At 43.0% G+C, this 23,452-nt stretch overlaps 2 long non-coding RNA genes across 2 annotated transcripts in view; one reads left to right on the top strand and one right to left on the bottom strand.

The window, feature by feature from the left end:
• Positions 1-8,738: 8,738 nt before the first annotated feature.
• On the bottom strand, positions 8,739-9,788 carry LOC129051536 (uncharacterized). The gene is made up of 2 exons (XR_008515893.2): positions 9,715-9,788; positions 8,739-9,021 (listed from the first exon to the last, which is right to left on the bottom strand). It is a non-coding gene; the product is annotated as an uncharacterized LOC129051536 (long non-coding RNA).
• Positions 9,789-10,399: 611 nt separating this feature from the next.
• Positions 10,400-23,452, top strand: part of LOC129051535 (uncharacterized) — a 40,715-nt gene continuing 27,662 nt past the window's right edge. The window contains exon 1 of the long non-coding RNA XR_010137573.1: positions 10,400-13,931. This is a non-coding gene — a long non-coding RNA (uncharacterized LOC129051535). The remainder of the gene's footprint in view (positions 13,932-23,452) is intronic.

Below are 23,452 nucleotides of genomic sequence, written 5' to 3' on the forward strand. Positions count from 1 at the left end.
TTTATACACCTCATTTCATTAGGGCTTCATAATAGCAATACAAGGTCCCTACCATTACAGGTTTGATGCTGCAGATGGAGAAACTGAGTTTCTGAGAGGTGAAGGGACTTGCCCAAACTTGTCCATTTAGAATGTGATGGATCCAGCATGCAAGCCTGCTGAGACAGTTTGAAGCCTCTGCCTTCCTGTACTTGGCCTTTTTTAGTCAGTCTGAGAGAGGCACCTTCTAGTTGATATCTATCTCAGACATCCCCTAAGGTCCAAATTCCTAAAGCAAAATTAGGCGTTTAATCTTTTTCATAAAGATGAAACCGAATTTTTTTCAAGCAAGGATTCCCCAAACCAAATGCCTTTGGCAGCCAGGCAGGTAAAATAAATGGGAAAGCAGGCAGAGTGCAAAGCAAAACAAAAGCAAAATAACCGCTGACAAGCTCGGGTTAATTGGTGCATCACAGGATCGTTGACCCGGCGTTGCCAGGTAGCCTATTATTTTCAAAAGAAAACAGAAATTCAAGTTTTCATTTGAAATCTCTCAATTATTAAATGTCAGCATCTAAATCAGATTTGTTTGTTTTTCCAACAGTGCAAACTAAACATGTCTATGAAGCCCACAAATTGCCAGCCAGTGAGTGGCTCTAGTATGGACTTGACCTTGGCCCATAAAGCACATGTCCAATATGGTAGCCATAGGCCACATGCAACTATTTAAATTTACATTTTAATTAAGTGTAAATAAAATTAAAAATTCAATTCTTCAGTTGCACTAGCCACATTTCTGGTGTTCAGTAGTCACACGTGGTGTGTGGCAACTATAATGGACGGTACACAACATTTCCATCATTGCAGAAAGTTCTATCAGGCAGCACTGAACTGGAGCAACAAGAAAATCAGAGCTGCTTTCTTGCCCTTCATCATGATCACCAGCTTGTACTAGAATGCTAAAGTTACTGCTCCCCCAGGACCACTCCGGACCCTTCTCTTTCATCTGAACAGACAGAGGTTGCACAGACAATCCCACCTACTCCCCTGGGGTCTGACATGAAGCCAGGTGGGGATGCACAGACGGACAAGCCTGGGAAGAAGGCAAAGAGTGTCTTTAGCATTTCCCAGTCCCTGCTTTGGGACTCTGGGACTTACAGTCAGGCCACCACCCTCCCCTCTCTACAGAGACCAGGGCCTAATAATCTCTTTGCCCACTCTGAAAACTTATGTCTAGGTCATTCAACTACAGTAAAGCATAAATAATGGATATGTACCTGAAGTTTCTACCCCTGCCTTGGAAGTTGATATTTACAATGTAGAAAATTCTAAGAGTAAGATGTCAGGCCTAGGGGAGATGGTGAAGCAGGATTTTATATTCTCATAGCAGAAGGCCACGATCATCTCCCTGAAGCATCTGAAATCTTACCTTGTAGGCTGTCAGCTCATGTCCCTGGCTCTATGGCAGGCCCTACTCAGGATCTGGGTCAGTAGTCTCAAAAGCAGGTTGTTCGTGAGGATCACTTCCATAGGCTTGCCAGCTTTAACAAGTGAAAATACAAGATTCCCAGTTAAATCTGAGTTTGAGTTTCAGATAAACAATGAATTTGTTTATTATAAGTATGTCCAGTATGCTATGCAATGTGTATTTTATCTGGAAATTTTACACCTATGGCCTTTTTTATAAAGATACTTCCTTGCTGGACCCACAGATTCTCAAGCTCACTCAGGTTTAGGAACCCTGATCATATTTAACTCATCTGCCTCTGGGAAGTGTTTCATTTCTTAGTCAATTTCTGTCTCCTTAAAACTGTCTTTTTATTTTATTATTTATTCATTCATTTGTTTTTAGAGACAGGGTCTCACTCTGTCACCCAGGCTGGAGTGCTGTGGCATGATCACAGCTCACTGGAGCCTCAATCTCCTGGGCTCAAATGATCCTCCTGCCTCAGCTTTCCAAGTAGCTGGGACTACAGGCATGTACCAGCACACCAGGCTAATTTTTTTAAACTTTTTTGTAGAGCTGGGGTCTCACTATATTGCCCAGTCTGGTCTTGATCTCCTGGCCTCAAGCAGTTCTCCAGCCCCAGCCTCCCAGAGTGCTGGGATTACAGGCATGAGCCACAGTGCCTGGTCTGGACCTGCCTTTTTTTTTTTTTGAGATGGAGTTTCGCTCTTGTTGCCCAAACTGGAGTGCAATGGCACGATCTCGGCTCACTGCAAACTCCACCTCCTGGATTCAAGCAATTCTCCTGCCTCATCCTCTCGAGTAGCTGGGATTACAGGCATGTGCCACCATACCTGGCTAATTTTTTTTTTTTAGTAGAAAACAGTTTCACCATGTTAGCCAGGCTGGTCTTGAACTCCTGATGTCAGGTGGTCTGCCCGCCTCAGCCTCCCAAAGTGCTGGGATTACAGGTGTGAGCCACCATGCCCGGCCAGGAACTGTCTTTTTTAATGGAATCACAGTTTCCTGTAGTGGAACATTAAGCTACTCATGACTATTACCTTCATTATGTCATCTGATCATCACAACAACCTGGTAGAGTAAAAGAGGCAAAAAGTCTCCTTACCTTGTCAATGAGAAAACTGAGGCTCAGATACTTAAATTTTTCAGGTAAAACTCTCATAAATGGCATACCTAGGACCCAAACTCATGTCTTCTGGGTTCCCATTTCAATATTTATTGAACTATTCAGTGCTATGAGTGAAAGGGGATGGCAATAATGAGGGAGAGAAAAAGAGAAGAGAATTTTTCATTAAAAGTATGGCTACCTCACCAGTTACCACCCTTTTGATTCACACCTTTCCAGCCCACCAATCAATTCTGAAGCAGAAGGAGAAGACCAGGGATCCAGAATTCAAAAAGTCCCACATCTCCAGGAATCAAGGAGTCTGAGAGAAAGTTCAAACTGGATAATGCAATCAAAATAATCTGGAAATTGGCTTCTGGACTGGTTATGGCAGTGACAACAGAGAATGTCTGAAAGAACTGTTGTTAAGCTATGTGCTGAGATACTATACCTGTAATTTACCTCCACCACCTAGTTCATACCCTGGAATTTTCTTACAGTAACATAATGAGTAAGCTCTGTGCCTCATCCAACTCCATGTGCCACACTGCAGTGAACAGGGTCAGAGAAAGGTAACCACTATAAAAGGAATGGAAGTAGAGAGAAAGCATAAACCTAGGCTCTAAGGTCCAGAGGGCAGATAACTAACTACCCTGCCCCACTTGAATTCCTGGGGGTGGTGGCAGAAGTTGACCTACCCTAGAACTCATCTCCATAAGCTCTTTGCTGTTGAGAGCAATCTCTTGGAGGTACCCCAAGTCATCACACATCCACAATTACATGGGGCATTAATGTGCTAACAGAAAAGATTCATTCAACTTTAAGAAATAAAATTAGTAGGTGGGGTGCCACTCACGCCTGTAATCCCAGCACTTTGGGAGGCTGAGGCAGGTGGATCACTTGAGGTCAGGAGTTAGAGACCAGCCCGGCCAACATGGTGAAACCCCGCCTCCACTAAAAACACAAAAATTTGCCAGGCGTGGTGGTGGGCGCCTGTAATCCCAGCTACTTGGGAGGCTGAGGCTTGAATCTGGGGGTGGGGCAGAGGTTGCAGTGAGAGGATATCGTGCCACTACACTCCAGCCTGGATGACAGAGTGAGACTCCATCTCAAAAAAAATAAAAAAGAAAGAAAGAAATGTTTATAGCAGTTTTATTCAAAATAAGCAAAAAAATGGAAATAATCCAAATGTTCAACGTAGGAGAATGGATAAATTATGATATTTATATACAAAAAAAACTACTTAATCAATTATACCTTAATAAAGCTGTTAAAAATAAAGAATAAACACAAGAATACTATTTAGCAATAAACTCAAAAAATTAAAATAGCAGTTGTCTCTTTGAGAGGTACCTTATGGAATTGACTGAAAAGAGGCACAAGGGAAGTTTCTGGGTGCTGCAAATGTCTATATTTTGATTTGGGTGATGGTAACTTCAGTACATATACTTGTGAAAACTTATCAAATTGCATTTTCTGCATATAAAACATATACCTCAATAAAGGAAATAAATGGCTAGTTAAAAAATAATAAAATTACAATATATTCATACAAGGAAATAGTATGCATTTAAAATTATGATGTAGATCTATATTTATGGACATAGTAAGATGCCTACAATATATTATTAAATATAAAAGCAGAATCCAAAACAGAATGGAGAATACCATTTTTGTAAAAAATATGATATGACATATTGATATGAGTATGGACAGGAAAAGGGAGTCATGCACAAATAAAGCTGCCGAGATATTAAAACTGGTTACTAACATTTTTTGATGAGCTTTACTACTTCAAACAGAAATCATTAAGATAGTTCCACATTCTTTAAAAGCACAAAATTAAAGCATTGCAACAACATCAAAATAAGACCAAGGTCTAAATTTGTGTTTCTCAACAGAGGTGATTTGTCCCCCAGGGGACATTTGGCAATGTCTGGAGATATTTTTGGTTGTCTCAACTAGGACGGAGTGATAGCAACATTTAGGGTAGAGGCCAGGGATGCTGCTGAACATCTTACAGTGCACAGGATGGTTCCAACAACAGCCATCTGTACTAAAATGTTTATAGTGCCAAGGTTAAGAAACCCAGGTCTATCTAAATGGACGTAAGATAGGGCCTGTTTATAAGACAGAAGTGGTACAGTGTTGACTTATTTCTTTTATTTCAAACAGTTCAGAAGTTGCCTATGATTCAGAATCTCCATAAATCCCAGTGGCAACCAGCCTTCTCCTGCACCTAACACAATGCTCTCCACATATCTGGAAGGATGGCACTTGGAGAATCCGTTGTGCAAAGTCACTAAGAGCCAGCCCCAACTTCCATATCAGAAAAGAATATTTATAGAGGCAGAAACCTCTGAACTGGCCATGAATAGCCAAAAGGGAGGGTGTGATATTCCACCCCCTGCCTCCTCTCCACTCCTGAGAAAAGAAGCCGCTACCAGGAAGGGCACTGATTCCTGGAAGTACCAACTTCGTCGCATTAACCTCCTTATGAGCCCTCATAACCAATTGCTTCCCAGAAAAGAGATTGAGATGTTGGGTTTTTGATAGCATAAGCAGCTTTTTTTGAATCCTTAGCAAGACGTTACCAAGATAGATAAGAGTTTTTTGGGGAATATGAGGGTTATCTGGCTGTGACATATGTCACCGCATTAATGGCCAGGATTGATTTGGCTGATCTGGCTGGCTAGGCGGGTGTCCCCTTCCTCCCTCAGCCCTCCATATGCGTCCCTCCTGAAGCTGCATGCTCGGTCCAAGAGGATGACCATCCCCAATACAAGAGGACCGGTCTTTGGTCAAGGGTATACGAGTAGCTGCACTCCCCTGCTAGAACCTCCAAACAAGCTCTCAAGGTAACAGTTTTTTGGAGAGATAAATAGTTTTCTGCATTCTTTAAATTCCAATCAGTATATCAAGATTCAGACCTTGCTGACTTCGCCATTAAGCCAGGAATAGGGAGAACTCAGGCTATGCTGTAAGGGAGACCTCTGCCATGTGGGAAGGGTAGAGCTGACATACTCTATTCCCAGAGCAGGGGGCAAGGAGAAAAGAGATGGGGGTGCAAAAAAGAGGCAACTCATCTGGCAACCTGCTCCAGACCAAATTCCCATAGGGGAAAAATCAATGGACACATCTAGGCAAATATGAAGGAAGCTTGGGGCTAGTTATTTTCTTCACCCTATAAAACCTAAGGGAGCTGAGAGCCTCCAGAAAAAGATCATGTCCTGTCTGATGGTGTAACCACCCAATCTGTTCACCTTGCCCGCTGCCTAGACAGAGCCAATTTACCAAGACAGGGGGATTTCAATAGAGAAAGAGTAATTCATGCAGAGCCAGCCGTGCAGGAGACCAGAGTTTTATTATTACTGAAATTACCCTCCCTGAGCATTCTGGGATTAGAGTTTTTAAAGATAATTTGGCGAGTAGGGATAGGGTAAGTGGGGAGTGCTGTTTGATCAGGTTGGAGATGGAATCATAGCGGGTCAAAGTGAGTTTTTCTTGCTATCCTCTGCTCTTGGGTAGATATGGCAGAACTGGTTGAGCCAGATTACCGGTCTGGGTGGTGTCAGCTGATCCATCAAGTGCAGGGTCGGCAAAATATCTCAAGCACTGATCTTTGGTTTTACAATAGTGATGTTATCCCCAGGAGCAATTTGGGGAGGTTCAGACTCTTGGAGCCAGAGGCTGCATGACTCCTAAACTGTAATTTCTAAACTTGTAGCTAATTTGTTAGTCCTGCAAAGGCAGACTGGTCCCCAGGCAAGAAGGGGGTCTTTTCAGAAAAGAGCTGTTATTAATTTTGTTTTAAAGTCAAACCATGAACTGAATTTCTTCTTAAAGTTAGTTTGGCCTATGCCCAGGAATGAACAAGGACAGCTTAAAGTTTAGAAGCAAGATGGAGTTGCTTAGGTCTAATTTCTTTCACTGTCATAATTTCTTCAGTTATAATTTTGCAAAGGTGGTTTCAATATGAAGAAAGACAGATAGATGAACCTGAAATACCACCCCAGTCCCTCACTTCTGAGCAGAGTGTGCTGTGGATCCAGACACTGGTGTGTTCCCTGGGAAGGGGCAAAGACGTGCTGAGATAACCAGCGGGCTCCCTGAGGCCTGGGCTGGAGAGATGTCAAGGACTGCAAAATTGTGGGCAAATGGCAGGACTTCAGCTATGAGTGCCATTGTGATATCCAACACCACAAGGTACAACTAATCAGTAGCGCTTCAAAGGACACCAGACCTGGAGCAGGAACCAGAGAGGTCCCAAAAGGACTGACACCCACTCATGTGGATTAGAGGTCCCTCAATTCCCTGTCCCCATGAGGCCCCTTGAATGGGGGAAAGAAATTTGAAGGTGGAACATTGACCTGAATGAGACTGTGTGGATTGAAATGAACTGAAATAATGTGAATTGGCACATGTGTCACCCTGCTCACCTTGGCATGTGTGTCACCCTGCTCACCACCCATGCCATAGGGTCCTCATGACCAGAGTTAGGCCTGTCAACCTAAATAACAAACAGAGAGACTCTCCAAAGATAATGAGCTTATTTGGGTGTGCACAGAGGATTTGCAAACCTGGGATATGCAGGCTTTGGAGACCGTAGGCACATCCAAAGTGGCTGAGGCAGGGGGAAGTGTTTAAAAGCAAAAGGGAGAAGTATACATCATTTGTTTTAAAACAGAGAATGTTGGTTACAGGGGATCATCACAGGTGTTGACACTGGTTCGTTTGTGGAGACAGTGTGTCAGGCAAGTGTTCTTGTGCATCCTGCTTGCTGTCCTTGTGACTCATGTAGCAAGCTGCAGTTTAGGAAGTTCTTGGTAGAAGTTCTCGTTACAAGCGTATGTGCATGAGAGTCCTTCAGAAAGTCTTTGTAATAGCGTATGTCCACCGGGGCCTGTCAGGGGGTGGGGGGCTGGGAGGGGGATAGCATTAGGAGAAATACCTAATGTAAATGACAAGTTGATGAATGCAGCAAGCCAACATGGCACATGTATACCTATGCATCAAACCTGCACATTGTGCACATGTACCCTAGAACTTAAAGTGTAAAAAAAAAAACCAACAAAAGTGGATGTCAGCAACTTCATGTTAAACATCTGTGTTACATTTCCATAGTAGAATGCCTAACATATACATTATAAACCATCATAAATCAAAACTATAAAAAATAAAAATAAAAACTTACAAAAAAAATAGTGTGTGTCAACTTGACTAGGCAAGGGTGTGCAGTTGTCTGGTTAAACACTAGTCTAGGCATTGCCATGAAGATATTTTGTAGATGTGGTTAACATCTACAAGCAGTTGACACTAAGTAAAGCAGGCTACCCTTGATAATGTGGATGGGTCTTATCCAATCAATTAAAGGTCTTAAGAACAAAGACAAAGTTTCCCAGAGTAGAAGGAATTTACCTCCAGGCTGAAACATAGGTGTCTTTCCTGAGTTCCAGCCTGCAAGCTTGCCCTACAAATTTCAGACGCAAGACTACAACAATAACTCTTGCCTGAGTTTCTAACTTGGCATCCTGCCTTACAGATTTCAGATTTATCATCCCTCACAATTGTGTGAGCCAATTCTCTCTCTCTTTCTCTCTCTCTCCCTCTCTCTGTGTGTGTGTGCATGTGTGTGTGTGTGTGTGTGTGTGTGTGTGGGTTCTGTTTCTCTGGAAAGCCCTGATTGATACACTTGGCAATATCTATCAAGTTGCAAAGGCACATTCCCTTTGAACTAGGAATTCTACACTAGGAATTCCACCCTCAGATGTACTCATGCATAAGTGAAATTATGCATACACAAGATTCTGTAATACTGAAGAAATAATTAAATGCCCTTTACTGAAGTATTTAAAAATTATGGTACACATATAGCTAGAATAATTTGCAACCATAAACAAAAAAAGCTTCCTGTATTCTTTTATTGAATCTCATCCAAGATAATATTAAGTGAAACCAAGATACAGAATTGAGTATATGGATACAACCATTCATATAGAAGGAGGAAGGAGCGAGGGTATTGTATACACAACACACACACACACATATACACACACGTATTCTCTGGAAGAATATATAAGGAATTGGTAATATTGGGTAATATTGATTCTGGAGAATAAGAATATATTTTTGTAACTTTAGAGCTTGGTACCATATATCATGAAAACAAATCAATTGTGAGTGGAATTAAAAGGCACACCACATAACATTTATAAAGAAAGGATGCAGAATCCTGGGTGGCTGCTCACATTACAATGAGTCTTCCTCAGTAGTGCTCTCGGGTTTGTGATTGTTCTGCCCTCTAGAGGCGGCTTTGAGAAGTGCTTGAGATGAACGTCTCTGTGACCCCCTCATCAGCTTGGTCTAGGAGCACAGGCCTGAAGTGGGTGCTCACAGGATGGTTTTCCTCTGGCTACTTGCCTTCATTTCATCTGCCAACAGTGGTTCCGGTAATGTTGGCAGTCAGTGGCTATCACGGTGGGAAGAATCAGAACTTGAATAAACCACAGCGCTACTATGATCCCGTTCTTAGAGGCAGAATCACACACAATAAAAGAGATTTTGAGGTCTTCAGTCACTAATGAAATACCAAGACCTCTTTATTACTCAATTTGGGTCAAAAAATATCAACTAGAAAAGAAAGTTGGGAATGATTATTCACGTATATTTATGAGTGTAGCCTCTGACGTATAAATGAATTACATACTAATCATGGGGTTGGATTTTAAATCTTGGCATACTCAAAATGTACAGAAAAGACATGTTTTCACTGCAGGCTGCAGCTGAATAATGAAATATGAAAAATACATTTTTGAACTATTTAATTTTTTGAAATTTAAACATATAATTTAGCAATATAGCATCCATATTTCCACCATCACACAATGTTAATATTTTTCTTATTGGCTTCTAATTTCTTTTTTAATTATTATTTTATAATAGATCCCTTTTATTGAGAGCTCACTGTTTGCAAAGCAGTCTACATTTATTATCCCATGAAATCCTCAAACAACCCTAAAAGGTAGGTGTCAGTACCACCGCACTTTGTGATTGTGCCAGACAATCAGTAATAAGATAGGTAAGAATGGCTATGGGGGAAGTCAACTGGGTTCTAGTTATAGTCGCATTTCCGAAAATTATTTAACATGCTGACTTGAACAACCTAAGCGTCTTCTCCATGTGTGCACACAGGGTAGACCTCTGAAGAGTGGCGCTGTAGCTTCTAGGGTAAAGGCTGTGTTAAGTCAAGGCAGGATGACAGTTCAGCTTCCTCCCAGGCTAGTGCAAAAGGCTATTCACTAGGATTAAAGCCTTCTCTCCCAGACTGAATTGCTCACCCCCCAAAACCCCTCCTACAGAAAATTTGGAGTCCCCGTTTATTCCCTGGTAGCCCCTGCCTAATAAGGTGGTGAATTAATTACCAAACATGCAACAAAGGATATCAAAGGTTTGGCGAAAATGGCAACATTTTGGAATAAATGACCGTAACGTGTGCTCTGCCTGCCACCCTAACTAGCGTACATTTTGCAGGTCAGTGGCTTTCCCTATGGCCAAGAGGAGGAAAAGCATCTGTCGGATTTCAGCTTGGAGGAGGAAGGGTTCAGGCTGCCAGAACTGGACTGGCACTTCTGAATATCCCGAGGCAAGGTCCCATAACTTCCTCGGGAAGCTCTACCGCACCCCCACCCACCCCCCCCGCCCCCCCCGCCCGCCCCGCCCCCCCCGCCCCCCCCGCCCCCCCCGCCCGCCCCGCCGCCCCCCCCCGCCCGCCCCGCCCCCACGCCCCCCCGCCCCCCTTCCCGCCCCCCCCGCCCCCCCCCGCACCAGGCTGCTGGAGTCTTGGGACCGCAGACCCCGCGGCCCAAATTCTTCCTCGCAGAGGGGAGGGGAGGGGTGTTCCGGCGGAGCGGGGCGGAAGGGAGGCTTGGGCCGAATTGTGGGATAAGATTGCCCTGGTGACGCGGAGCGGATCTGGACCCGAGCCTAATAAAGGCTGCGTAAATAAAGGTGTCGTTAATAAAGGACGGGACGGGGCGCGCGGTTGCCAGGGGCGCCAGCGTCTCGGGGCTGCCCTAATGGCTCCCGCTCAGTGCGCGGCGCCAGCGCTTGTCTTGTCCCGGCTGCGTCTCTGGGCCCCACGAGCCCCTCCTCACATGGCAACTATTGTGGCTACTAGTCCAGGCGGCTTAGCCTCTGGAGGGGGTCCAGGACCCGCTCCAGCTGACCTCTGACTCCCTGGGGCCAACTGAGCCCTGGTCTTCCCTCTCCTCCGATCTCCCACGCGAATCGCCGCCATGAGCTAACTCCCCACCCCCGGGCAGACCCTGGGGAGCTTTGATTACCTGGGGTCTTCTGCTTCCTCCCAGATGTCAGCCCCGCTTCAGGAATCGACTGAGACTTTGGCTCAGAGTTTGGTTCCATTCCTGGACACGGATTCAGCTGGAGAGCTGCCCCGGGGCCAGAGCAGTTCGCTGCTGCACACCGGGATCTGAATGGCAAGCTGACTCGGTGCAGAAGTCTCCCAGAGGTGGTTGCAATGCTAGACTGGGATCAGAAGCAGGCCCTAACTCGGCCTCTTCGCCTCAAAAGTAAGTTTCTAACTGTAGATCTAGATCAGGCTGCAGATCATCAGGCATATGAAATACTTGTTCCACCTCCAGATAGAAATCAAAAGCAAGGAACTTTACTGTTTCGCCCAAGAACCGGAAGAAAGATCTAGCTCAGCATCAAAGGCTTGCCAAGGTTGTTGTTGGAACTCCATACCGATTTGTATCAAAACCTCAGCGTCAGAAACAAACTCTGCAGGATGGGTATTTAGATTCAAGTATGGATATACTGTATCTGGGTAGCCTGCCTCCAGAACTCCAGGTGAACTCAGATGAGCCTCCAGGGCCTCCTGAGCAAGTTGGACTTTCTCAGTTCCATCTAGAGCCTGAAACTCAAAATCCAGAAACCATTGAAGAGATCCACTCCTCTACTCCAGCAAGAAGCTGCAGCGCAGCTTCCACAGCTCCCTGGGGTGGTAGAACCTTCTTCAACCAAAGCTGGAGGCCCCAGCTCTGCCTTCACAGTCCCTTGAGGGGGTCCACTCTTCAACAGAGCAGGAGGCTCCAGCACAGCAGCTACCTGCCTTTGAAGAGATCCTAGCTCCACCACTGATACATCATGAGGTACATGTTCCATTGAAAAGTTGGAGTGAAGTTCAGCACTCACACTTGCCCAGTGTCACAGTCAAACCTGTGGACATGGAGCTTACGGTAACTCCAGAGCCAGGTAAGGAACTTACAACAAGCCAGGAACAGGCCCCAGCTCAGCCTCCAGAACACCCCAAAGAGGTGGGCTCTTCCTCAACCCAATTATAGGCCCCAGCTCAGACACCAGAGCACCCTAAGGAGATGAAACCCTTTGCAACCCAGCAAGGGACCCCAGCTGAGCCTCCAGGTCCTCTTGCGGAGCCTGAACTTTCCCTCAGTCAACAGGAGAAGCCTTCTAAGTTTCCCAGGGAGGTTGAACCTTCTGAGACCCAGCAGGAGGTCCCAGCTCAGCCTTCAGGTCCTCTATGGGGAGTGCAGATCAAACTCCACCGAATCATGAGGTGACAATTCACCCTCCAGGTGAAGATCAAGCTCATTATAACTTGCCCAGTGTTACAGTGAAATCTGTGAATGTGGAGGTTACCATAACTTCAGAGCCTACCAAGGACACTGAATCTTCTCCAGCCCAGCAGGAGGCCCCAACCCAGCCTCCAGAGGAGATGGAAACTTCTGCAACCCAAGAGGAGGCCCCAACTGAGCCTCCAGGTCCCTCCTGTGGAGCCTGAACTTTCCCCACAAGTGAGCAGGAGCAGCCAGATAAGACTTCTGAGTTTTCCAGGGAGGTTGAACTTCTGAGACCCAGCAGGAGGCCCCAGCTCAGCCTCCAGAACATCATGAAGTCACAGTTTCACATCCAGGTCACCATCAAGCTCAGCATTCAGATGTGCCCAATGTCACTATTAAGCCTCCAGATATGCAGCTCACCATAGCAACAGAGCCTACTGCAGAGGTGGGAACTTCTCCAACCCACCAGGAGGCTACAGCTCAGCTCTCAGGGCCAGTTAATAATGTAGAACCATCTGCCACCCAGCACAGGGCCCACTTCTGCCTCCAGAGTCATCGGAAGAAGCTGGACCTTTACCAGTTCAACAGGAGACGTCAGTCCAATCTCCAGAACCTATTAAGGATGAGAACCCCTCTCCAACCCAGTAGGAGGCTGCAGCTAAGCATCCACAGACCTCGGAGGAGGTTGAATCTTCTCCAACCCAGCAAGAGGCCCCAGCTCAGCTTTCAGAGCTCCCTAATGAACTTGTAGTTCAACCTCCAGACCATCATGAGGTAACAGTCTCTCCTCTAAGTCATGATCAAGTTCTGCCTCCAACATTACACAATGTCACTGTTAAACCTGTGGATCACATGGTTACCATGACTCGAGTTCACTAATCAGGTTGAAATTTTAACCCAATAGGGGGCCCCAGCTCAGTCCTTAATGTCCCCTGAGCAGTTTCAACATTTGAAAGACTAGCAAGAGATTATAATTCGGCAGCTAAATACCCCTGAAAATGATGAACTTCCTCCATCAAGAGCCCACAACTCAGCCTCCAATTCAGCTCTCCTCTGACTTTGTAAGTTCGTTGAATGATGAGATGGTATTTTCACCCCTAAATCTGTCTTCAATATTCGGAAGTAATTCAACTTTACCTAATACCACAGTTAAAAATGTGGATATGGCGGTTACTATACCTACAGCAGTCACTATGGAGGTTGAACCTTCTCCAGTCCAGCAGGACAACCCTTTTATTCCCACTGAGCAGGCTGACTTTTCTCTAACCCAGCCTGATCCCCCTTCCTCACCTCTGGATTCTCCTGAAAGGATTGAATCTCCAGCCCAGCAAGAGGCCCCAGCTCAGACTCCAGACCCCCCGAAGGAGGTAGAACCTTCTCTGGTCCAGCAGAGTTCCCAGCTGAGCCACCAGAGCCCCCTAAGGAGGTTGAACCATCTGCAACCCAGCAGGAAGCCTCAGGTCATCCTCCAAAGTCCACTGAAGAGGTCAGTCCTCCACTGCAGCAGGAGATACCAGCTCAGCCATCAGAGCCACCTGAGAAGGTCAAACCATCTGCAGTCGTAAAGCAGGCCCCAACTCAGCTTTTAGAGCCACATTCAAAGTAATTAACTGGCATTATCTGTCCAAGAGATTGGATGGATAGGAAGTTAAACTTCTGGGAGATGCCTCATTATTTGTACCAGTGGCTCCACATTGTTTCTTGATTAATTGTGCAGACTGAGAAGCTGACAGCTAGTTTTTCCAATTCAAGAATCATCATGGGGATGTTCTCAATTGTTGTAAGTGGGACTTGTGTTGTTTCCATGTCGAGATATTTTAATGCCAGTAAGTTAAACAGATAATAATCTTCAATAGTTGTCAGAGGATTGCAATTGAGAATTGTTAGTGGTGAAGGTTCGAGATAGAAGCTCTTCTTGCTGTCCCTCCTGCTGCTCCCTTGCATAGCACTGATGCTGGAAGTTTCTGAGAGCAGTCTGCAGGTGCTGAACATCATACTTACACTGGTCAACCCGAAGTTTGGCATTCTGCCTTTTGTTAGGGGGCTCCTTGCTGGACAAAATCTCCAGACGTTCTAGATGGCTGAATATCTGGTCTGTGCTTGCTTGGATTTCACCTTCTACTAAGTGCACAGACTGCTTGTCTGCCGTCTCCAAGTGTCCCATGTTAGAATGGATCTCATGGACCTGCTTGTGCATTTGCTGGTTCAGGGGCTCCACGTCACCGGCCCAGCTGGCCCCAACTCCAGCTCTGGCTTCCTTGGAATATGTCCTCACAGCCCCGCTTCTAATTTATTTTTTTAAATTAAGATGCATTGGTTTTTGCTGATCAAAAATTCTGACATATGGCTGGGCGCGGTGGCTCATGCCTGTAATCCCAGCACTTTGGGAGGCCGAGACGGGCGGATCACGAGGTCAGGAGATCGAGACCATCCTGGCTAACATGGTGAAACCCCGTCTCTACTAAAAATACAAAAAATTAGCCGGGCGTATTGGCGGGCGCCTGTAGTCCCAGCTACTTGGGAGGCTGAGGCAGGAGAATGGCGTGAACCCAGGAGGCAGAGCTTGCAGTGAGCCGAGATCGCGCCACTGCACTCCAGCCTGGGGGACAAAGCGAGACTCCGTCTCAAAAAAAAAAAAAAAAAAAAAATTTCTGACATATTACTGACAATTTCAAAAACAGGAAAAGTCTGATAGTATTAGTAGGGTTGACTAAAACAATATGAAATTGACTAAAATAAGTGGACTGTTTTGCAATTAAAAATTTTAAGTCAATGCAAATATTTATAACTTTTAAGTCTCTAAATGATAACCAAAGAGCTTATTTAATCCTGTTTTAAATGATGTTAAATTCTTTGCAGATTATTACATAGGATATATTTTAGTAATGATTTAAAGGAGGAAGAAGCAGCCTATTTTATGTTCATTTTAAGTGTTTCTAATAATCATCATTGAACGGTATTAAGTAGCCAGGAGCAGAGATACTGGGGTTATGGTGCTCTGTAAATCAAGTTAATGACATGCCCTTTGATTTTCCAGAACATAAGCTCTCATTGCTAATACCCCTCCCTCTAACCATTGCTGTTCATCAAAGTTCTTTCCTAGATGTTGTGTCCTCTACAAACTCTCAGTGATGGTTGTTGCATTCTCCTGGTTCAGTGGTCACTTGCATGCTGGTGACACTGGACTCCAGGCTTGCTGGAGCTTCCAATATGGGTATCCCTGGGAGTATCAAACTCAATGTGTCTCTGCACTCCAGCCTCGGCTACAGGCTGGAATTTTGTCTCTAAAAAACAGAACAAAACAACAAACTCCGTGTGTCTAAAAGTGAAATCACTGTCATTCCCCCAAAATTGTTCCTTCATTCACTATCACCCACTTAGTCAACCAGGCACTGGGTTCCGTGCTATTCTCCTTCCTTGCCTTCATATCAAATGCTTCACACCTGTCCAATTTTTCTACCTAAAATGTCAAATTATCCTGTCCTAGATCGGACCCTAGACACCTCTTACCTGCACTATTTCAATCATTTCCTGATTTCTTAACTCTTCCTCCTGTCTTCAGTCTTTGCTCCCTCTGCATTCATCCACAACATAACCAGAAGGATGGATCCAAAATGCAGTTCTGGAGACAAACTATCACTTCTGGTCACACAACTTGGTATATGAAAAAGCATGAAGCCAAATAACCCTACTATATCTTCTGATTTATTAAATATACGTGTATTTCAATATATGGAGAAGTTTGTAGTATATAAGCAGAAGTTTCTAAGACAGTTTTCTACATACCATTACCTGATGCATAAATGTCTCTCACCTGGACAGAGATGTCCTATTCAGGAGTTCACCTCCACATTGAACAACTCCAGACTCACTGAATTCTGAGGGGTGCCAACAGTTCCCTTAGAATCGGCAGCACAGCAGTACTGCCTGGAGGCCCCCTCTTCTGTGCCAGAATTGCGCCTTCCCATCATGTTTACTTTCCTTTTCCTTCCACTGCTGAGAACACTGGGGCTCTCTGCCTGCTCCTGATATTCTGGGGACTCTTGTGTGATTCCCTACTACCACTTAGGTCACCAGGATCCACCAGGACCCTCTTTAACTGCACAGGGCTCCCTCTGATGCCACAAGAACTCTAGGAACCTCACTGCTGCTGTGGAGACCCTATAAAAACAGCAGAACCAGAGTGGGCTGTATAAGGAGCTGTGATTTGGCCCCACTTAGTGGAACCCAGAATTAATTTCCTCCCAGAAATAATGCGGTCATTCTGGTTATGGTTTGTACTACTGCTACTACCACCATTAAATTCAGAGGTGCTGGCGGGGCGCAGTGGCTCATGCCTATAATCCCAGCACTTTGGGAGGCTGAGGCAGGTGGATCACCCGAGGTCAGGAGTTCGAGACCAGCCTGGCCAACATGGTGAAACCCTGTCTCTACTAAAAAATACAAAAATTAGCCAGGCATGGTGGTGCATGCCTGTAGTCCGAGCTACTCGGGAGGCTGAGGCAGGAGAATTGCTTGAACCCAAAAGGCAGAGGTTGCAGTGAGCCAAGATCATGCCATTGCATTCCAGCCTGGGCGAAAAGAGTAAGACTCCATCTCAAATAAATAAATAAATAAATAAATAAATAAATAAATAAATTCAGAGGTGCTAAATAGGACTTTGGGTTCATTCTAAAAAATTAAACTACTACAGAAGCACTATGGGCTGTGGGAAAATGTGCGCTGAACTGACTTACCAGGGACCGTTTGGAGTGTGGTCGACCAATATTTGAGCCCAAATAAATGAATCTTAGAATCAGGTTAATGTTAACTTGATTTTTTTAAAAGTCCACTGGAGGCACTATAATACATGAACTATAATATCCATCTTTTTTGCATTATTCATTTTATTTTACTTTATTTTTTAAGTTCAGGGGTACAAGTTCAGGTGTGTCACAAAGGTAAACTTGTGTCATGGGGGTTTGCTGTACAGATTATTTCATCACCCAGGTATTAAGCCTAGTACCCATTAGTTGTTTTTCCTGTTCCTCTCCCTCCTTTCACCCTCCTACTTCCAATAGGCCCCACCCATCTATGTGCCCATGAGTTCTTATCATTTAGTTCCCACTTATAAGTGAGAACATGTGGTATTTGGTTTTCTGTTCCTGCATTAGTTTGCTAAGGATAATGGCCTCCAGCTCCATTCATGTCCCTGCAAAGGACATGATCTTGTTCTTTTTTATGGCTGCATAGTATTCCATGGTGTATATGTACCACATTTTCTTTGTCCAGTCTATCATTGATGGATATTTAGGTTGATTCCATGTCTTTGCTATATAATATCCATCTTTACCAGTACATGTATTCTCAGATGTTTTCTCTAGCACTCCAGAGCAATGGACACGGCTTGCTTGTGTAGGTCATCGTATTCATGTCATAGGACACACCCTGAGATGCAATTTCCAATATTTTGAGGGAGTAGCATAAATAAAGCTGACTATCTGAAGTCATTTTGTAATGTTATTCCTCTTGCACCTTTACTCCAGCCTCACTGGCTTTCTTGCCATTGCTCATAAACACCAAGGTTGTGCCCACCTTAGTGTATTCCTATTGTTTGGCATGCACATCTCAAGATTTTGCTTGACTCTCCCATAGCTGCTTTTGTTCTGTTTGCAGAAAAACCACAGCTGAGTGCCCAATTTAAAATAGCCTCCTCCTGCCCAACCCATCTAATCCCTTTGTTCTGCTATATTTTTCTTTAAAACATATATTTATTGTGAATATATAGGTTATTTGTTATTTGCTCCTTCAACTATTATGTGAGACCTATGAGGATAAAGAATTTCTCCATCTCCTTCACTGCTGAAAGTGTCCAGCATGGCATATAGTAGACATGCAATGTATATATATTTTGAAGGAATTAATGAATAAATTTGTCAGTCTTAGTATTTCATCTTCTCTCTTTTCTCGGTCAGAATTGTTACAATTCATCTCTTCCAAGTGCAGTGCAGTGCAAAGAACAGTGCAGTGGTTAGAACAGACCTCTAAATTTGGCTAGAATTCTGGCCTCAGCACTTACTAGCTTTATGGTCTTGGACAAACTATCTCACCTCTCTAAGTCTCCATTCCCCTTCTATTGTATAGAGATAACCAAAGAATTTTCCTCCCAGGATGTGATCATTTTTAAGTGAATTCATACATTGAAATATGAATTATACATATAAAGTTCCCAATGTGGTACCTGCATATTGTTTAAGTATTATTAAACTCATGGTTTCATTGGTTCTAGCGTATATTTGTGTGTGTGTGTGTGCGTGCGCACTCACACACACAGTAGTTTGCTCCTTAAATAATACATTTCTACTTATCTTTTAAAATGTACTTCTTGTTAGTATGTTGGGGTGGTTGTTAATATTCTAGATTCTATATTCATAGGTGCCATTTGCTCTACATTTTCAGCTTTGTCCTCTGAATGCTAATCTTGCTCAAATGTCTCATTATTTTCCATTTATTGCCTATTTTAATAAATAAAAGGTCAGGAATTTTCCCAAGTGTGGTTGGTAGAATATCAGTTGCTTTTTTTAAAAGAGGGGAAAAAAACATTCCTAGGGCCTCACTATTGAACAAGAGCCTCCTGGGGTGGGGCTCAGGAGCATGCATTTTAAACAATGTCTAGAGGAGCCTTATATGCCCTAGAATTTGAGGAGCACCAAAGGAGGCTTCTGGGTATTGGCTGCTGGTGCAGATTTGCTCAGTTTCTGTAGGTTAGTGCACCACGGAATGAAGCCCTACTCTCTCCTCTTCCTCATGCCATCTTTCCTCTGCAGAGGGCTGCCTGCCAGAGTTATCTGTGCTGTTTGCACCAGGTGAGCCCAGGGGACCATGCCATAACCTGCTTCACTATATGTTGGCCTTGATTGGTATTCCTGAAGTCTTTTGGGCATTTCTCTTCCACTGCTCCCTTGGTTTAGAGGAGGAAAAACTGGCTCCTTTGATTAAAGGAGAAGAAAAAATTGTTTGGCTGAGGAGCTCCTTTTACTTCCAACACTGTTTGGTGGATAAATCTACCCTCCAGCTCTGTCAGTCTTGGCATCTTCCATGAAGAAAAAAACTCCAGGGAATTTCCTATCTTTGCCAAAGCTGTGCGTCTAGCCCTTGTGCCTCTTAGGTGAGAGGAATTAGCAGGAGACCTCAGTATTACCCCCACTTGCCTCCTACCACCCAGCAATGTACTAAACGTCTGTCCGGCTGCCAGTTGACTGCTGAAGTCTTTCATTTTTGTTCAAATTGTGCTTTACTCCTTGTGGTTTATTGTCTACTCTTCAGCACTTTGTTGGCTTCATCCCAGGTATAATTTTCTGCTTTGTTATTGCTTCTTTGGAGAATTTTCAATGACTATAGGGGAAATATTTATTTGATCTCTGTTAACACTACCATCTTTCTCCAGACAGCAGTTTTTAGAAGATAAATCTCCAGATGGAATCATTTCATTGCTGTTTATTTATTCTTATCTCAAAGAACTAGTTACTGACCAAAAGAGGAAAGAGCTATGCAGCCTCCATTACAGTCTCCAGAGACCTTAGGAGTCTCTGGAAGGAGTTGTTGCTGCCGGGAAGGAGCAGGAGGGCTCAGGTCAGAAGGCATGCTGCAGACCACCTGTGAGTGATTCACGTCCAAAAAAATTTCTGTCTCCAAACCTGAAACTCACATGGAAGGGCTTTTGCCTGCAAAGACCATCTGAGAGCAGCCCTGCTGGTTAGTGAAAGGTTTTGGGACAGGCAGATTTAGAGCTGTTAGTAAATTTGGGAGAGTCTTAGACTCCGGTCAATATTGACATCAGGTAGTCTTATTCATAACGTAATTATTACCCTTTTGAGAAATAAAAAAAATCTTGAGACAAATGAAAATGGAAACACAACATACCAAAATTTAAAGGATACAGCAAAAGCAGTTCTGAGAAGGAAGTTTATAGCAAATAAAAGCCTACATTAAGAAGAAATAAGATCTCAAATAAAAAACCTAATTTTATACCTCAAAGAACTAGAAAAAAAGAAAAGACTAATCCCAAAGTCAGCAGAAGGAAGGAAATAATATCAAAGCAGAAATAAATGAAAGACAGAGTAGAAAAACAATAGAAAAGATCAATGAAACTAAGAGTTAATTTTTTAAAAAAGATAAGCACAATGGACAAACTTTTAGCTAGACTAAGAGAAAAGAGAGAAAGTGCAAATAAATAAAATTATAAATGGAAGAAGATACATTACAACTGATACCACAGAAATAAAAAAGGATCATAAAGACCAGGCACAGTGGCTCACATTGGCAATCTCAGCACTTTGGGAGGTCAAGGTGGGCAGATCGCTTGAACTCAGGAGTTCGAGACCAGCCTGGGCAACATGGCAAAACCTCATCTCTACAAAAACTATAAAAAAATTAGTCGGGCATGGTGGTGCTCCCCTGTGGTCCCAGCTACTCAGGAGGCTGAAGTGGGAGGATCACTTGAGCCCAGGAGGTGGAGGTTGCAGTGAGCTGAGATCACACCACTGCACTCTAGCCCCTGTGCCAAAAAGAAAAAAAAAGAAAAAAAAGGATCATAAGTGACGACTGTTAACAATTATATGCCAACAAGTTGGAAAACCTAGAAGAAATGGATAGATTCCTAGAAACATAAAACCTAGCAAGTCTGAATCAAGAAGAAACAGAAAATCTGAACAGATCTATAATGAGCTAAGAAATTGAATGAGTAATCAAAAACGTCTCAACAAAGACAAGCCCAGGACCCAACAGCTTCACTGGTGAATTCTACCAAACATTTAAGGAAGAATTAATGCTAATCTTTCTCAAACTCTTCCAGAAAATTGAAGGAAAGAGAAAACTTCCAAACTCACTTTAGGAGGCCATTATTACTCTGACGCCAAAGCCAATAAAGACACTGCAAAAAAAATTACAGACCAATATCCCTGATAAACATAGATATAAAAATCCTCAACAAAATACTAACCAAATTCAACAACATATTAAAAGAATCATATGCCATAATCAAGTGAGATTTATCCCAGAGAAAGGGTGGTTCAACATGCAAATACGTAAGATCACATGAACAGAATAAAGAAAAAAATTATATGACCATTTCAAAGATATATAAAAAGCATTTGACAAAGTTTAATATCCTTTCATAACAAAAACTCTCAACAGATCAAGTACAAAGGAATATACCTCAACATAATCAAGGCCATATATGACAAGCCCACAGCTAATATCTCCCTTAATGGTGAAAACCTGAAAGCTTTTCTTCTAAGATTAGGAATCGGGTGAGAATGCCCACTGTTACCACTTCTGTTTAATATAGTACTGGGAGTCCTGGCAAGAACAATTAGGCAAGAAAAAGAAATAAAAGGAAGCCAAGTTGGAAAAAAAGAAGCAAAATTATCTCTATTTATAGATGATATGATCGCATATACAGAAAATCCTAAAGACTCCACCAAAAAAACCTGTTAGAATAGACAAATTTAGTATAGTTAAAGGATACAAAATCAACATAGAAAAATTAGCAGTGTTCCTATATACTAACAACAGACTACCCAAAAAAGAAATCAAGAAAACAATTCCATTTACACTATATCCAAAAAAAAAAAAAATACTTAGGAGTAAATTTAACCAAGGAGATGAAAGACCTGTACATTGAAAACTATAAAACACTGATGAAAGGATGAAGAAGACACAAATAAATGGAAAGATATCCCATGTACATGAATTGGAAGAATTAATATCGCTAAAATGATCATTGGCACCAAAACAATCTACAGATTCAATGCAATGCCTATCAAAATTCCATGACATTTTTCCCAGAAATAGAAAAAGAATCCTAAAATTTGTATGAAACCACAAAAGACTCCAAATAGTCAAAGAAATGTTGAGCAAAAGGAAGAAAGCTGGAGGTCTCATACTACCTGATTTCGAATTATACTACAAAGCTATAGTAATCAATACAACGTAGTACTGGCATAAAAACAAATGCATAGACTAAAGGAACATAATAGAGACCCCAGAAATAAGTTTATGCATTTATGTTCAGTTGATCTTCAACAAAGGTACCAAGAACATACAATGTTCAAGAAAGCACAGTCTCTTCAATAATCGGTACTGGGAAAACTGGATGTCCACATGCAAAAGAAGGAACTTAGACCCTTGTCTCACCCATAAAGAAAAATCAACTCAAAATGAAATAAAGACTTAAATGTAAGACCTGAAATTATAAAACTACTAAAAGAAAACATAAGGGAAAAGCTCCAAGACATTGGTCTGGGAGATGATATTTTGGTCATATGTGACCCTTGATGCACAGGCAACATAGTGAAAAGAGAAATGGGATTGCATCACAATTAAAAGCTTCTGTACAGAATAGGAAACAATCAACAGAGTGAAAAAGCAACCTATGAAAGGGGAGGAAATATTTACAAACTGTATACCTGACAAGAGGTTAATATCCAAGATACATAAGGAACTGAAACAACTCAATATTAAAAAGACAAATAATTCAATTTTAAAACAGGCAAAATACCTGAATAGATATTTCTCAAAAGAAGACATTTACAAATGGCCAACAGATATATGAAAAAATGTTCAACATCACTAATGATCAGAGAAATGTAAATTAAAACCACAAAGAGATATCACCTCACACTGGTTAGTATAGCTATCATCAAAAAGACAAAAAATAGTAAGTGTGGGTAAGGGTGTGGAGAAGACAGGACCCATGCACACTGTTGGTGGGAAAGTAACTTGGCACAGCCATTATGGAAGACAGTATGGAGCTTCCTCAAAAAAGTAAAAATAGAACTACCATATGATCCAGCAATTCCATTTCTGGGTATATATTCAAAGTAAATGAAATCATTATGTCAAAGAGATATCTTCATTCCCTTGTTCATTGGAGCATTATTCACAATAGCCAAGATATGGAATCAACCTAAGTGTCTGTCAAGAGATAAATGGATAAAGAAAACGGGATATATCTATGCAATGGAATACCATTCAGCCTTAGAAAAGAAAATTCCTGGCCGGGTGCGGTGGCTCACGTCTGTAATCCCAGCACTTTGGGAGGCCGAGGTGGGCGGATCATGAGGTCAGGAGACAGAGACCACCGGGTGAAACCCCATCTCTACTAAAAATACCAAAAATTAGCCGGGCGTGGTGGCGGGCGCCTGTAGTCCCAGCTACTTGGGAGGCTGAGGCAGGAGAATGGCATGAACCCAGGAGGAGGAGCTTGCAGTGAGCGGAGATCATGCCACTGCACTCCAGCCTGGGTGACAGAGTGAGACT

Source organism: Pongo abelii, chromosome 17 (assembly GCF_028885655.2).
Source record: "Pongo abelii isolate AG06213 chromosome 17, NHGRI_mPonAbe1-v2.0_pri, whole genome shotgun sequence".
NCBI lineage: Eukaryota > Metazoa > Chordata > Mammalia > Primates > Hominidae > Pongo > Pongo abelii.